The sequence below is a fragment of the Rhineura floridana genome, chromosome 1 (genome assembly GCF_030035675.1).
Source record: "Rhineura floridana isolate rRhiFlo1 chromosome 1, rRhiFlo1.hap2, whole genome shotgun sequence".
Classification (NCBI taxonomy): domain Eukaryota; kingdom Metazoa; phylum Chordata; class Lepidosauria; order Squamata; family Rhineuridae; genus Rhineura; species Rhineura floridana.
In genome coordinates, this window is record NC_084480.1 from 237,807,063 (window position 1) to 237,820,907 (window position 13,845).

Genomic DNA, 13,845 nt, shown 5'->3' on the forward strand with positions numbered 1-13,845 from the left:
AGGATTAAGCACCTCTTTCATAAACTGGTATAGCACAGTGTGGAGGAGAGCCTGGCTGGGAGTCCAGAGTCTGTGAGTTCAAATCCCCGCTCGTGTCTCCTGGGTGTCAAGGGCCAGCTAAAGATCACCCCCACAGTGAGTGGCTCAAGGATTACATACCCTGCCATGTGTGCAGCTGAGGGCAAGCTGCATAGTCCCAAGGAGCCCAGTTGCCCCCCAGCTGGCAGTTGCGGACAAGGAAGGGGCTGGCTTGTGCAGCTGTGGCAAGCTGAGCAGGCCCTAGCCAGCTGGGGAGGATTAGCATCAGAGGGAGGCAATGGTAACCCCCCTCTGAATACCACTTACCATGAAAACCCTATTCATAGGGTAGCCATAAGTCGGGATCAACTTGAAGGCAGTCCATTTCCATTTTTTTCCCCACCAGCTTATTCTCTCCTGGAAATGCCCCAGCCCCACATTAAAAGGGTAATTGAAAAAAATTGATGTGGAACCCTGCATTTCCTCACAATTTGACCTTGAAAATCATATGAGATAGAAGAACTTTCTTCTCATATCCCACTAAAGAGCCATATTGACAGCTGGTAAAGCTGCAGCATAGAAGCGCTCTGACCATGAATGCTAGTTTCGTAATGTGGCTTTCTCACAGATGCACTCTGAAGGGACAAGAAACGTGCTTCTAGGTTCTTTTGCTCTGTAAGTATAGTTATTAAGTGCCCACTATTTTTCAAGGCATCTATACTAATGCCAATAATAAATAAATATAAAATTTACAGTGAGGTGTTTCATGGCTGTTAAATTTGTTTGCTGTGACTTGAAGCATAAGAAAATGGTAGTAAAAGATGTTATAAAAACTGTTGAGAAGCTATATTGACAGTGAATAAATAAATTAGTTTTATGGATTAATCAAGTTTTAAGTGCTCTAAAAGGTTTTCACTGTGTTTCTGTTGTATTAATAGCAAACTTCATTCCAAGCATAAACTATAGCCTCTCTGTCTGACCATTAAATAGTATCTAGCTCTGTTGAATTACATGTGCTTCTAAGATTTTCTAGTGTAACGTACAAAGTTGTGTTGCTTTGCATTCATCATAAAAGTGACCACAAATATAAAATACTATATAAATATGTTCTTATTCTAGCAGTGTTATTTTTATGTTTGTTTATTTATTTAACATAGTTTATATACCGCTTGATTGTAGAGAACCTCTAAGCAGTTAAAAACAAGTAATTAAAAACAAGTAAAGCAGCAGTAGACGAAAAAGAAATTAAAAAAAGAAATTAAAACATATCAACATCTATGTGTCTGGATAGGCTTGCCTAAACAGAAATGTTTTAAGCAGGCGCCAAAAAATATATAGTGAAAACCCTTGCCTGATGTCAAAAGGCAGGGAATTCCAAAGTGTAGATACTGCCACACTAAAAGAATGATTTCTTACAAATGCAGGAGTATTATGTGGCATCTGTAACAGAGACAGTTCTGCACATGGTTTTAGAATTTTCCTAAGCATTTATTCTGGCATATATTGTTACAATTTTCTTTAAGTATTGAAAATATGAAGACTTTTTAAATAAAGTATAGTAGCACTTCTACTGTATTTTATTTATTTATTTATTTAAAATATTTCTATCCTGCCCTTCTACCCTATAATAGGGAACTCAGGGCGGCTTACAAAAATAAAATCAGACATGTACATAATAAAATTGTAAGCAGTAAAATCACAAAAACATTAAAATAAATTAAAATACATAAAATACAATTAAAATACATAAAATACAATATGCACACATATATACATATATATAGGGATTGGTACTAAAGGGACTACAAAGGTAAAATTTAACATAGAAGACATAAAATAAGTATCAGGCTCTACCTTTAGTCTCTCACAAAGGCTCTCCGGAACAAGATCATTTTCAGAAGTCTCCGGAAAACCAACAAGGAGGGAGCAGAGCGAACTTCTTGGGGTAGGGTATTCCAGAGCTTGGGTGCCACAGCTGAAAAAGCTCTCTCTGTTTCATCATTTTAGCTTCTAGTGGCAGTTCTAACACCCAATTAGTGGTCTTTTTCTCAGTCTATGGTATGCGCCAAAGCTCTCCTTCAACACCACATTTCAGATGAGTTGATTTTTCTCTTATCCGCTTTTTTCACTGTCCAACTTTCACATCCATACATAGAGACCGGGAATACCATGGTCTGAATGATCCTGACTTTAGTGTTCAGTGATACATCTTTGCATTTGAGGACCTTTTCTAGTTGTCACGTAGCTGCCCTCCGAGTCCTAGCCTTCTTCTGATTTCTTGAGTGTTGTCTCCATTTTGGTTAATGACTGTGCCAAGGTATTGATAATCCTTGACAAGTTCAGTGTCCTCGTTGCCAACTTTAAAGTTACATAAATCTTCTGTTGTCATTACTTTGGTCTTCTTGACATTCAGCTGTAATCCTGCTTTTGTGCTTTCCTTTTTAACTTTCATCAGCATTCGTTTCAAATCATTACTGGTTTCTGCTAAGTAGTATGGTATCGTCTGCATATCTTAAATTATTGATATTTCTCCCTCCAATTTTTACACCTCCTTGGCCCAATCCCGCTTTCCGTATGATATGTTCTGCGTATAGATTAAACAAGTAGGGTGATAAAATACACCATTGTCTCACACCCTTTCCTATTGGGAACCAATCGGTTTCTCTATATTCTGTTGTTACAGTAGCCTCTTGTCCAGAGTATAGGTTATGTATCAGGACAGTCAGATGCTGTGGCGCCCCCATTTCTTTTAAAGCATTCCATAGGTTTTCACGACCCACACAATCAAAGGCTTTGCTGTAATCTATAAAGCACAGGGTGATTTTCTTCTGAAATTCCTTGTTCCTTTCTGTTATTCAACGTATGTTTGCAATATGATCTCTGGTACCTTTTCCCTTTCTCTATCCAGCTTGGACATCTGTCATTTCTTGCTCCATAAATGGTAAGAGCCTTTGTTGTAGAATCTTGAGCATTTGTTGACAGATTGTTTTTCAAAATTTGGACAGATTCAGTCTTAGTATCCTGTAATTGGTATGCCATCTGTTCCTGGTGATTTGTTTCTTCCAAGTATTTTAAGACCAGCTTTCACCTCACATTCTAAAATTTCTGGTTCTCCATCCTATGGTTCCTCTATGAATGAATCTGTCATCCTTGCATCTCTTTTATAGAGTTCTTCATGTTGGTCAGTGAAGCAGGCTGTGAGACTCACAGACAGGGTTTTTAGCAAAGAGAGTGAAACCTGAAGCAGAAGGGTTAAGCTGTGAGAACAGAGCGCCAGGTTTGCCAAGGTCAGTAGCTGGCTGGGAAGCCTGATAAGGTGTGATGCTTGGAAAAACTCAGTGTGGGGGAAAAACTGTCTGTGAAGAGAACTGTGTCTAATGTCTTTGCCTAGTAAAGACTCTTACAAGAAACTTGCCTGGCCTGGCTTATTCCTGTTCTATGCGACTCTTGGATTCCATCCTTGTATGATCTATACACGCACACGCCAACAGGGGTTATGGGCCCAGCTTATCATACAAGGTAGTGGGTTCGAGAGCAGTTGACGTGACGTTGTTGCAGAGAGAAACAAAGTGCAAGTAAGAGGCAAGTAAGAGTGGGCAACATGGCTGTAAACCTGTTATCCGGGATGCCGATGGAGAGGCTGAGTGCTGTAAACTACTCCAGCTGGAAATGGAGAATGAGAGCAGTTCTGATTAAAGAAGATTTGAATGATGTTGTAGAAAAAACCCCTCCGGCAGCTCCTTCAGCAGCGTGGTTGAAGAAAGATGAGAAAGTGAAGGCTTTTATTACTCTGGGGCTGTCTGATTCTCAACTGTTGCTGGTGAGTAATGAGCTGACAGCTAATCAGATGTGGGAGAAGCTAAGAGCCGCTCATGTGCAGCAAACTGCTGGGAGCAGGCTGTGTTTAGCACGGAAACTTTATCAGATGCGTTTTACAGATGAAGTGACTATGACAGAGCATCTGGCTGAATTTCGTAGATTAAATGCTGAGCTGCAAGATAGAGGAGTGCATCATAGTGACATTCAGATGGTCTATATACTGTTATCTTCATTTGATCAAAAATGGGAGGTCATGGTCTCTAGCCTGGAAACTTTACCCGACGGACATCTGAATTTGGACTTTGTAGAACAGAAACTTCAACAAGAGTGGAATAGAAGATAAGAGAATAAGAAAACAGAGTTAAAAGAGACTGTGGCTGTACAACAACAACAAAATCAAAGAAACAGGCAAGAGAATAAAATATGTTACTTTTGTGGGTCCCGTGGACATATACAGAGACATTGTTTAAAGAAGAGAAATAACAGGGACTTTGAAAGTCAGAGAACAAGCGTGAACTTTGTTACTAAGGAGGACAATAAACTCATTAACTCTAAGTGGCTTCTCGACAGTGGAGCGTCTAATTGCCTAATCACAGACTCTAGTTTATTTTACACTTCAAAGCCGACGCAGGAGAAGATTTATCTGGCTGACGGATCGACTCAAGACGCGATTGAAAAAGGCACGCTCAGGTTGAGTACTTTGGGAACTATATTAACAGATGTGTTATTGGTTTCTGGTTTAAAATATAACATTCTATCAGTAAGAAAATTGGCTCAAATAGGTTGTAAAGTTACATTTGAAGGGGATAGATGTTTTGTGAGAAAGGATGGTGAAATATGTATGCAAGGGAAATTACAGAACCAAATGTTTATGGTTGAGTGCAATCTTGATAAACCCATGTGTGCTTGGATAAGAGTTAATAAAGATAAACATGATAATTGTTTACATGAATGGCACAGAAAATTGGCACACGCACATTTCGAAAAGGTACAAAACACCCCAAAGCATAGTCAAGATTTGAAATTAACACATTGTGAGCATGTGGATGAGTGTGAAGTATGCTATAAAACAAAAATGACTGTGACTCCGGTAAATAAGAGCTGTGAAAGCACGACCACTGAACCCTATCAGCTCATACATGTGGATTTGGCTGGACCTTTCCAGTGCTCAAAAGGTGGAGCAAGGTTTTATTTAGTGATTGTGGATGATTTCTCCAGATTTACACATGTGTTCTTATTGAAAAAGAAAAGTGAAGCAGAAGAGAAATTGAAGGCATTTATACAGAGAACAGAGACACAATATGGGGTTGTTATCAAAAATATCAAGACAGATCAAGGTGGAGAATTTACCAGTAATTCATTTAAAACATATTTGGAAAAGAAGGGAATAATACAGAGTCTCACTGCTCCCTTCAGCCCATCCTCCAACGGAACTGCAGAGAGGAGGAACCGGTCATTGCAGGATTCAATGAGAGCCATGCTAGCAGATGCAGATATGAATAACACTTATTGGGGTGAATGTATTCTGTACACTGTTTATATTCAGAACCGTCTCATGCACAGAACAATAGGCATGTCTCCCTATGAGAAACTGACTGGAAGAAAGCCCAGGGTGAAACACATAGAACGTTTTGGGGCAAAATGTTGGGTACATGTAATGAAAAGTTAATATTGTAGAAATGTAATAATGAACAATGAAGTTTTGTAATCTGTGAGTCTCAGGTGGGGGCTGTTGGTCAGTGAAGCAGGCTGTGAGACTCACAGACAGGGTTTTTAGCAAAGAGAGTGAAACCTGAAGCAGAAGGGTTAAGCTGTGAGAACAGAGCGCCAGGTTTGCCAAGGTCAGTAGCTGGCTGGGAAGCCTGATAAGGTGTGATGCTTGGAAAAAACTCAGTGTGGGGGAAAAACTGTCTGTGAAGAGAACTGTGTCTAATGTCTTTGCCTAGTAAAGACTCTTACAAGAAACTTGCCTGGCCTGGCTTATTCCTGTTCTATGCGACTCTTGGATTCCATCCTTGTATGATCTATACACGCACACGCCAACACTTCAGTGTGTTGCTTCCATCTTATTTCATCTCAGTCAGTCAGTGTGTTCCCCTGTTGATTATTCAACATCCCTACTCTTGGTTTAAATTTCCCTTTCATTTCTCTAATCTTTTGGAATAGGGCTCTTGTTCTACCCGTTTTGTTGTCGTTTTCTATTTCTGTACAATAAGTGTTGTAATAGTTCTCTTTGCCATTAACCATATTTAATAGAATCATGACTGGTAAGGAATAAGGAATACATACTCAGAAAAAAGAAGCTAAGAGGGTAAACCTGCACCAGAGGTGACATGCCTTCTCGTAAGGAGAGCTGTATAATTGGGCGAGTTACAGATAATGAATGACTATTCACATAATATAAAAATGGGAACCAGACAGCATCAAAATAGTCCTTTTTTGACAAACCCCATATCAGTCTGCTGTGCTGCATTATACGTTCTGTGAGAGCTGTCTCCTACACTTTGTTTATCCAATACTGGATGATAAAATCTGTTCCTGATTTCCATTTGACCAATATCACTAAGCAGGCTGTTGACAATAAAAATGTTACTAAATTCTTATGTACTGCTGTAGGATTGCTATTATTTTCCAGGGATAATAACTCTAATACCGAGTCTGGTGACAGAGTTTGACCGTCAGTTAGGGAAGTTTTATTATCTATCTGGCTGTCTAGTCTATCTCATCTGTCTAATCTAATTTATCCCTCCCTCCCTCCCTCCCTCCCTCAAGGAGCCCAGGGTGGCAAACAAGGGACAAAACACTAAAAATATCTTGAAACATCTAAAAAAAGATCATAAATAAAACATCTTAAAAAGCAATGCCAAAACAGATGCAGAGTTTCACGAAAGACCAAATCCTAAAAAGCTTTTGTGAGGCCACATTCCCACCATAAAATGCTTAAAGGAACTCAGTGCATCACATCCTCTCCAACATCAATGGGAGACTTATTTATTAATGTGATAAAGGTTCAGGAGAGTACAATTCCATCTGAATACCATTTTGAGTCACTTCCTGAATTCCTGAAACCATTTGGAGGAGGGTTTAGACCATACTTTGACCCACACAGTATCTTGAACGTCTACCCCCAAATTTATTTATTTAATTTATTTATTACATTTATATACCGCCCCATACCCAAAGCTCACTGGGCGGTTTACAGCAATTAAAAACAATAAAAAGAAATATACAAATTTTAAAACACAAAAAAACCAATTTAAAAAAAACATGCAAAAAAGGCCTGGGAGAAGAGGAAAGTCCTGACCTGATGCCGAAAATATAACAGTGTTGGCTCCAGGTGCACCTTGTCAGCAAAATAATTCCATAATTTGGGGGCCACCACTGAGAAGGCCCTCTCCCTTGTTGCCAGACTCCCAGCTTCCCCCTGAGTAGGCACCTGGAGGAGGGCCTTAGATGTTGAGCGTAGTGTCTGTCCCCCATGCTGTTCAACATCTACATGAAATCATTGGGTGCGGTCATCCGGAGCTTTGGACTGCGTTGACATCAGTATGCTGATGACACGCAGCTCTATTTCTCCTTTTCATTTTCTTCAGGTGAGGCTGTCAATGTGCTGAACCAGTGCATAAATGGTGAATTGCAATAGTAACATATTCAGTGACGAAGTTGTTTGATGAAAAAGATGGCGGTAGGAGATAGTCATAGGAGAAACTGTCATTACTTTCATTCCCATAGGGGTTCACATTCTTCCTCTTTTTATCCTGCTTTTTTTTTGCTGCCAGGAATTTTCCCCTTCTGCGCTCGACTCCCCCCCCCTCTGAAAAAGTGATCTGCAGGTCCTTTAGGATTTTTTTTATTTGCTTTTCTTCTGTTGCAGAGCAGATTTTTGCCTTTATGTTCCACTATTAGCTTCAATGAGTATCCTCACCTATAGAGGAGATCTGCTTCTCTGAGGCTTGTTGTGAAAGGGCATAAAGCCCTATGGTGCTTAAGGGTTTCTAGAGAAATGTCTGGAAATATTTCTACCACTTTGTCTCCGTAATTGAGCTCACTTTGTTGCATAAAGCTTTATAGAATCAGAGAATCATAGAATAGTAGAGTTGGAAGGGGCCTGTAAGGCCATCAAGTCCAACTATCTGCTCAATGTAGGAATCCAAATCAAAGCATTCCCGACAGATGGCTGTCCAGCTGCTTCTTGAATGCCTCCAGTGTCAGAGAGCCCACTACCTCTCTAGGTAATTAATTCACACAGAGTATGTTTCTTTCGCTTTCTACTCCTCTTCTAAGTATTGGAAGGATGGATGAAAAAACTATCTGGGCCCCAAAGTCATTGAGTTTCCTTCCCAGTGCTTCAAAGTTTGATGTGATTTCTTCATAGCTTTGTTTGGCAGTATCATTTGTTCCCACATGGATGAGGAGAAAGGGATACCTGTCGGTTGGACTTAATGGTCTTATAGGCCCCTTCCAACTCTACTATTCTATGATTCTATGACTAAATTTTTACATTTACCTCTCTAGGTAATTGGTTCCATTTTGTATGGCTCTAACAGTTAGGAAGTTTTTCCTCATGTTGAAATCTGGCTTCCTGCAACTTGAGCCCATTATTCCGTGTCCTGCGCTCTGGGACGATCGAGAAGTGATCCCGGCCTCCTCTGTGTGACAACCTATCATGTACTTAAAGAGTGCTATCATAACTCCCCTTAGTATTCCCTTCTCCAAGCTAAACATGCCCAGTTCTTTCAGTCTCTCCATACAGGGCTTTGTTTCCAGTCCCCTGATCAACATTGTTGCCCTCCTCTGAACCTGTTCCAGTTTGTCTGCATTGTTCTTGAAGTGTGGAGACCAGAACTGGACGCAGTACTCAAGATGAGGCCTAACCAGTGCTGAATAGAGGGGAACTAATACTTCACACAATTTAGAAACAATACTTCTGTTAATGCAACCTAAAATAGCATTTGCCATTTTTGCAGCCACATCACACTGTTGGCTCATATTAAGTTTGTGATCAACGACAATTCCCAAATCATTCTCACATGTCGTATTGCTGAGCCAAGTATCCCCCATCTTATAATTATGCATTTGGTTTCTTTTTCCTAGATGCATTTATCCTTGTTGAATTTCATTCTGTTGTTTTCAGACCAATGCTCCAGTCTATTAAGGTCCCTTTGAATTCTGTTTCTGTTTTCCATGGTATTAGCTGTGCCCCCCAATTTTGTATCATCTGCAAATTTGTTAAACATGCTCTGTACCTCCTCATCCAAGTCGTTAATAAAAATGTTGAAGAGCACTGGACCCAGGACTGAGTAGTACTCCACTCGTTACTTCCGCCCAGTTTCAGAAGGAACCATTGATAAGCACTCTGAGTATGATTCTGGAGCCAACTGTGGATCCACCTCATAGTTCTTCCATCCAGCCCACATTTAGCTAGCTTGCTAATCAGAATATCCTGGGGCACTTTGTCAAAAGCTTTGTTGAAGTTGAGATATATTATGTCCACAGCATTCCCATAGTCTACAAAAGAGGTTACCCAATCAAAAAATGAGATAAGATTAGGATTTGTTCTTCATCACTCCATGTTGGCTTCTAGTAATCATTGCATTGTTTTCAAGGTGCTTACAGATTGACTGCTTTATAATCTGCTCCAGAGTTTTTCCAGGGATTGATGTTAGGCTGACTGGTCTATAGTTCCAGTTCCTCCTTTTTGCCTTTTTTGAAGATAGGGACAACATTAGCTCTTCTTCAGTTATCTGGCACTTCACCAGTCCTCCATGATTTTGCAAAGATAATAGACAGCAGTTCTGAGAGTTCTTCAGCCAGTTTCTGCAATACTCTAGGATGCAGTTTATCGGGCCCTGCCAATTTGAACTCGTTCAAAGTGATTTGGTATTCCTTGACCATTGTCTATCAATCTCAAGCTCCAATCCTGCCCCTTCCACTTCATGTTTCCCGGGAAGGTCATAGACCCTTTTTTGGGAGAAGACTGAGCCAAAGCAGGAATTGAGGACTTCTGCCTTTTCTTTGTCATCTATTACCATTTTGCCATCTTCATTGAGTAGCTGAGCCACCATTTCTTTTCTCTGTCTTTTACTATGGACATACTTGAAGAAAGCTTTTTTGTTGCTTTTAGCATTCGTCACTAACCACAGCTCATTCTCAGCTTTAGACTTCCTGACACCATCCCTGCAATTCTGTGATACCTGCCTGTACTCTTCCTTTGTGGTCTGGCCTTCTTTCCACTTCCTGTATGTGTCCTTTTTTGTTTTCAGGTCCTCTCTAAGCTTTTTGTGAAGCCACATTGGCTTCTTCTGCTGTTTTCCCCTCTTTTTTCCTTGTTGGAATTGCTTGCTATTGTGCTTTTTAGAATTTCCTTTTTTAGAAACTCCCATCCATCTTGGACTCCTTTTCTCATTAGAGTGGCTTGCCATGGAACTGTACTTACAATTGTTCTGAGTTTATTAAAATCAACTTCCTGAAGGCCAGAGTGCATATGGCTAATCTCAGCATTTGCTTCTGTTAAAATAAAAAATTCAAGTATGGTGTGGTCACATTCCCCCAGAGTTCCCATAACTGCTCCTTCGTCTACCAAATCACCTCTATTGGTTAGAATCAAGTCCATGATAGCTGATCCTCTGATTGCTTTCTCCACGTTCTGTAGGGAAAAGTTATCTCCAACACAAGTCAGAAATTTCTTGGAGGGGCTATGTTTGGCAGAATTTGTCTCCCAACAGATATCAGGATAATTGAAGTCCCCCATTACTACTACATCATGCCTCCTCAAAACATTGACAATTTGCTTTTCAAAATTACATTCTCATCTTCTCTTTGATTGAGTGGTCGGTAGTAGACTCCAAGCACCACATTACTTTTATTACTTGCCCACATGCTGCTGTTCTTCCTCCTCCACTTCTCTTTGCTGCTGTTGTTCCAGGTTCTTTCTATGTTCCCAATTCTACCTGTCTTCATGTCAAAGTTCAAAATCCAAAATCGCAGATCTCAGTCATTTAACCTTACAGTCATTACTTAGACTCAAGTTAATTGCTGTGTTAGCTGTTTTCTCTAAGTCTTGTAATTGACTAGAGACTGTCTCCAGCTTCTCCTCTAAGGGTTGCAATGCCACTGTCCACTCAGCGCAAGTGCTTCTCTTATTCAGCTCACATAATTGTCCATTTCATTGCCTTCCTGCATTAGGCTGGTCAATTTCCTGCTCTTCTGGGCTTTAGATCCATCCCGCTCCATTTTGACAGCTCCACTTTCACTATCCAAGTGCTCTGGGAAACCAATCCAATTCCTGCATAATTGCTACTCCTAGCCATTTTGCATTATTCCAACTAGTGTTAGCCTGCATTACCTTTACAAACTTGCCACTTTTATGTTTTATTGTGAAGCTGATCAGGCACTTTGTCATACGTTTACACCGCTGGAGATTTTTAGGATGCAGGAAACCCAACACTATGCCACAGTTATGCTTGTGAGCAAGCCACGCTCCCCAGTAAATAAGGTTTGACTGTATGTGTGTTATTTTCTCTCTTATATAGTATAATGTCTGAAATGAGCGCCTATGAGAGTCCGTTTACTCTTGTTTCAAATGTAGCTTCAGTGAAGAACATGGCACTGTCTTTTGACCTTTTAGTTCCTATTTATAATACGTACTGACTAATATTTAAATTCAAAATATTGATGGTAATTTGTATTAATGTTGTGTATTTCCATGGCGAGAGCCAGTGTGGCATAGTGGTTGGAGTGTTGGACTACAATCTGGGAGACCAGGGTTCGAATCCCCACACAGCCATGAAGCTCACTAGGTGACCTTGGGCCAGTCACTGCCTCTCAGCCTCAGAGGAAGGCAATGGTAACCCACCTCTGAATACCACTTGCCATGAAAACGCCATAAGTCGGAATCGACTTGAAAGCAGTCCATTTCCATGTTGACTTTACACTTTTTCCACACATTTCTGGATTGAACCTGCAGATCAGAAATTGCTATAATTGAAGGTTTAGAGAATAACTTGTGAGGAAGCTGAACAAGCCGTTGTCTCTCTCCAGCAGTAAAAGAAACTCCTGATTCTACCCTGATGTAATTAAGTCCAGTGTTACCTTGTGACTAAGCTATGTAATGATACTATACACACAGTCACTATCCTAAAATTCTATATGCATGTCTACAAGCATAAGGACACATTTTGATCCTTGTATGTGCACTTATGTATGTGTGTGCTTGTACACACACACACACACACTTTCTGTGTATGCTAAAATTGACGTTAGGTAGAACCTTCACCCAGAAATTTAATTTTGGTGTACAAGGAAATGTACAAATATAAGCATACATGGAATATGATAATGGTCCAGCAATAAATGTGGACCCTATTAGTCCCAAAACACACAGTGGTCTTTTCCCATGCTTCTTGCTTTGCTCAGACAGAATTACCGATGCAATCAACCTGAATGGATTTCATTAATTAATTCATCTCTCCCCTGCTCTAAAGGAAAACTGGATTCTTAGAAGTGATGTGCCGAATCCATGCACTGAGTTTGACTATCCTTGTGACTTCTCCAAGGGAAACGTCTTATGAATAGTATCCAGGATATGTTTCTTTTTTCTAAACTTACCCCAGTAATGCATTTATTTTTAGAATAGTTTATACTTCAGTGGCAACAGAATGCTCTGCTCCTGCCTTTCTTCTTGTACTGCACTCATACTTTCCTGCCACCATTGCTACTGCCACCAGAGAGTGCCAAGTAGTACCACTGCAAGGAAAACATGGTTGGCAACCATGTATTCCTGTATCCGTGTGACCAAACCACACAACAGGGGCCTAGAATAGAGTTCTGAAGAGCTGTTCCTGGCCTGCCTATGCCTGCCTCCCCCCCTCCCCATGGTGGCAGGAAGGCTTTGTTTCATACTTGAAACAAAGGGCTATGTGGTTTATTTGTGATTTTTTTAGTTCATATGCTAACAGGTTCATCTTACAATGTCATCCACTGATCATCATACATTATATAACTCCCAATCTATGATTCATTTATGTGCCTTATTTGATCATCAGTGCCAGTAAAATATGTAGACAAATTACAAGTAGCTGTTTTTAAGTTTTGAAATTTGGAAATGCTCCTTTGGAAATAATGAGAATGGTTATGCTGCAAGTCCTGGCTGATAAAATATTTTATTAACAAAATGAGTGACTTGCTTAGACAAACTTGCCAGTCAAAGAGTATAACGGGCTTGAAGGGTGACATTGTCTATTGATCCAGAGGATGCAGCTTCTAATACTTTTCTGGGCACAAAAACTCTAGTAAAAACAGGAAGTCTTGCAAAAGTTAAGAGTGAATAGAATTTTCCCCCTATTTAACTCCTGTTCAGTTTGGATTTCTAAATCCAGTTTTTTTCAAATCACACTTTTTTACTCCAGATTTTATCCAAGCTCACTCTCCATTTTTGTTTTTAAAAAAGATATATCTTAGGTGTATATTAATTCTTTCTTAAAATGGTATATACATACCATAATTAATGGGGAAGGCCATATTAAAAATCTGTATTCATGTCTTATCTGCAGAAAGAAAAATGAAATTTATGAGTAATCACACTTTTAGGGCACAATCCAACTCGTGCTTACACTGGGCTGAGGGGAGTTGGATGTGGTGGATCCCCAGCTGAGGTGGCAGGGTCCTGACTCCACCAGGCTTTGCTGACAGAAGCCCCTTGCCCCAGCTCTGCTGCAGTGGAGCTGGGACCCTGCCAACTCAGCCAGGGGTATGCCGGGGAAGCCCAGACTGATGGAAGGGGTGCCGGTGGAAGTCAGTGTAAGGCCTGAAAAAGGGGCATTCCAAAGTCATGTGGGCTGAGGGGCTGGGGGGGGACTTACATAACATCCAACTTCCATTTGGTGTGCTCCTGGTGGTTCTTATACAGACCAAAGTTACATTGAGAAAAAGGTTGGTCTAAGAAAATAATTATAATGGAAGTCTATGGCGAACCCTTACTTGCAGGTAGAGGTATTCATCAGAGCTGGC

General features: G+C 40.3%; 1 protein-coding gene across 5 annotated transcripts in view; it reads left to right on the top strand.

The window, feature by feature from the left end:
* Positions 1-13,845, top strand: part of PIEZO2 (piezo type mechanosensitive ion channel component 2) — a 417,861-nt gene that overhangs the window by 144,494 nt on the left and 259,522 nt on the right. The window lies entirely within an intron of this gene.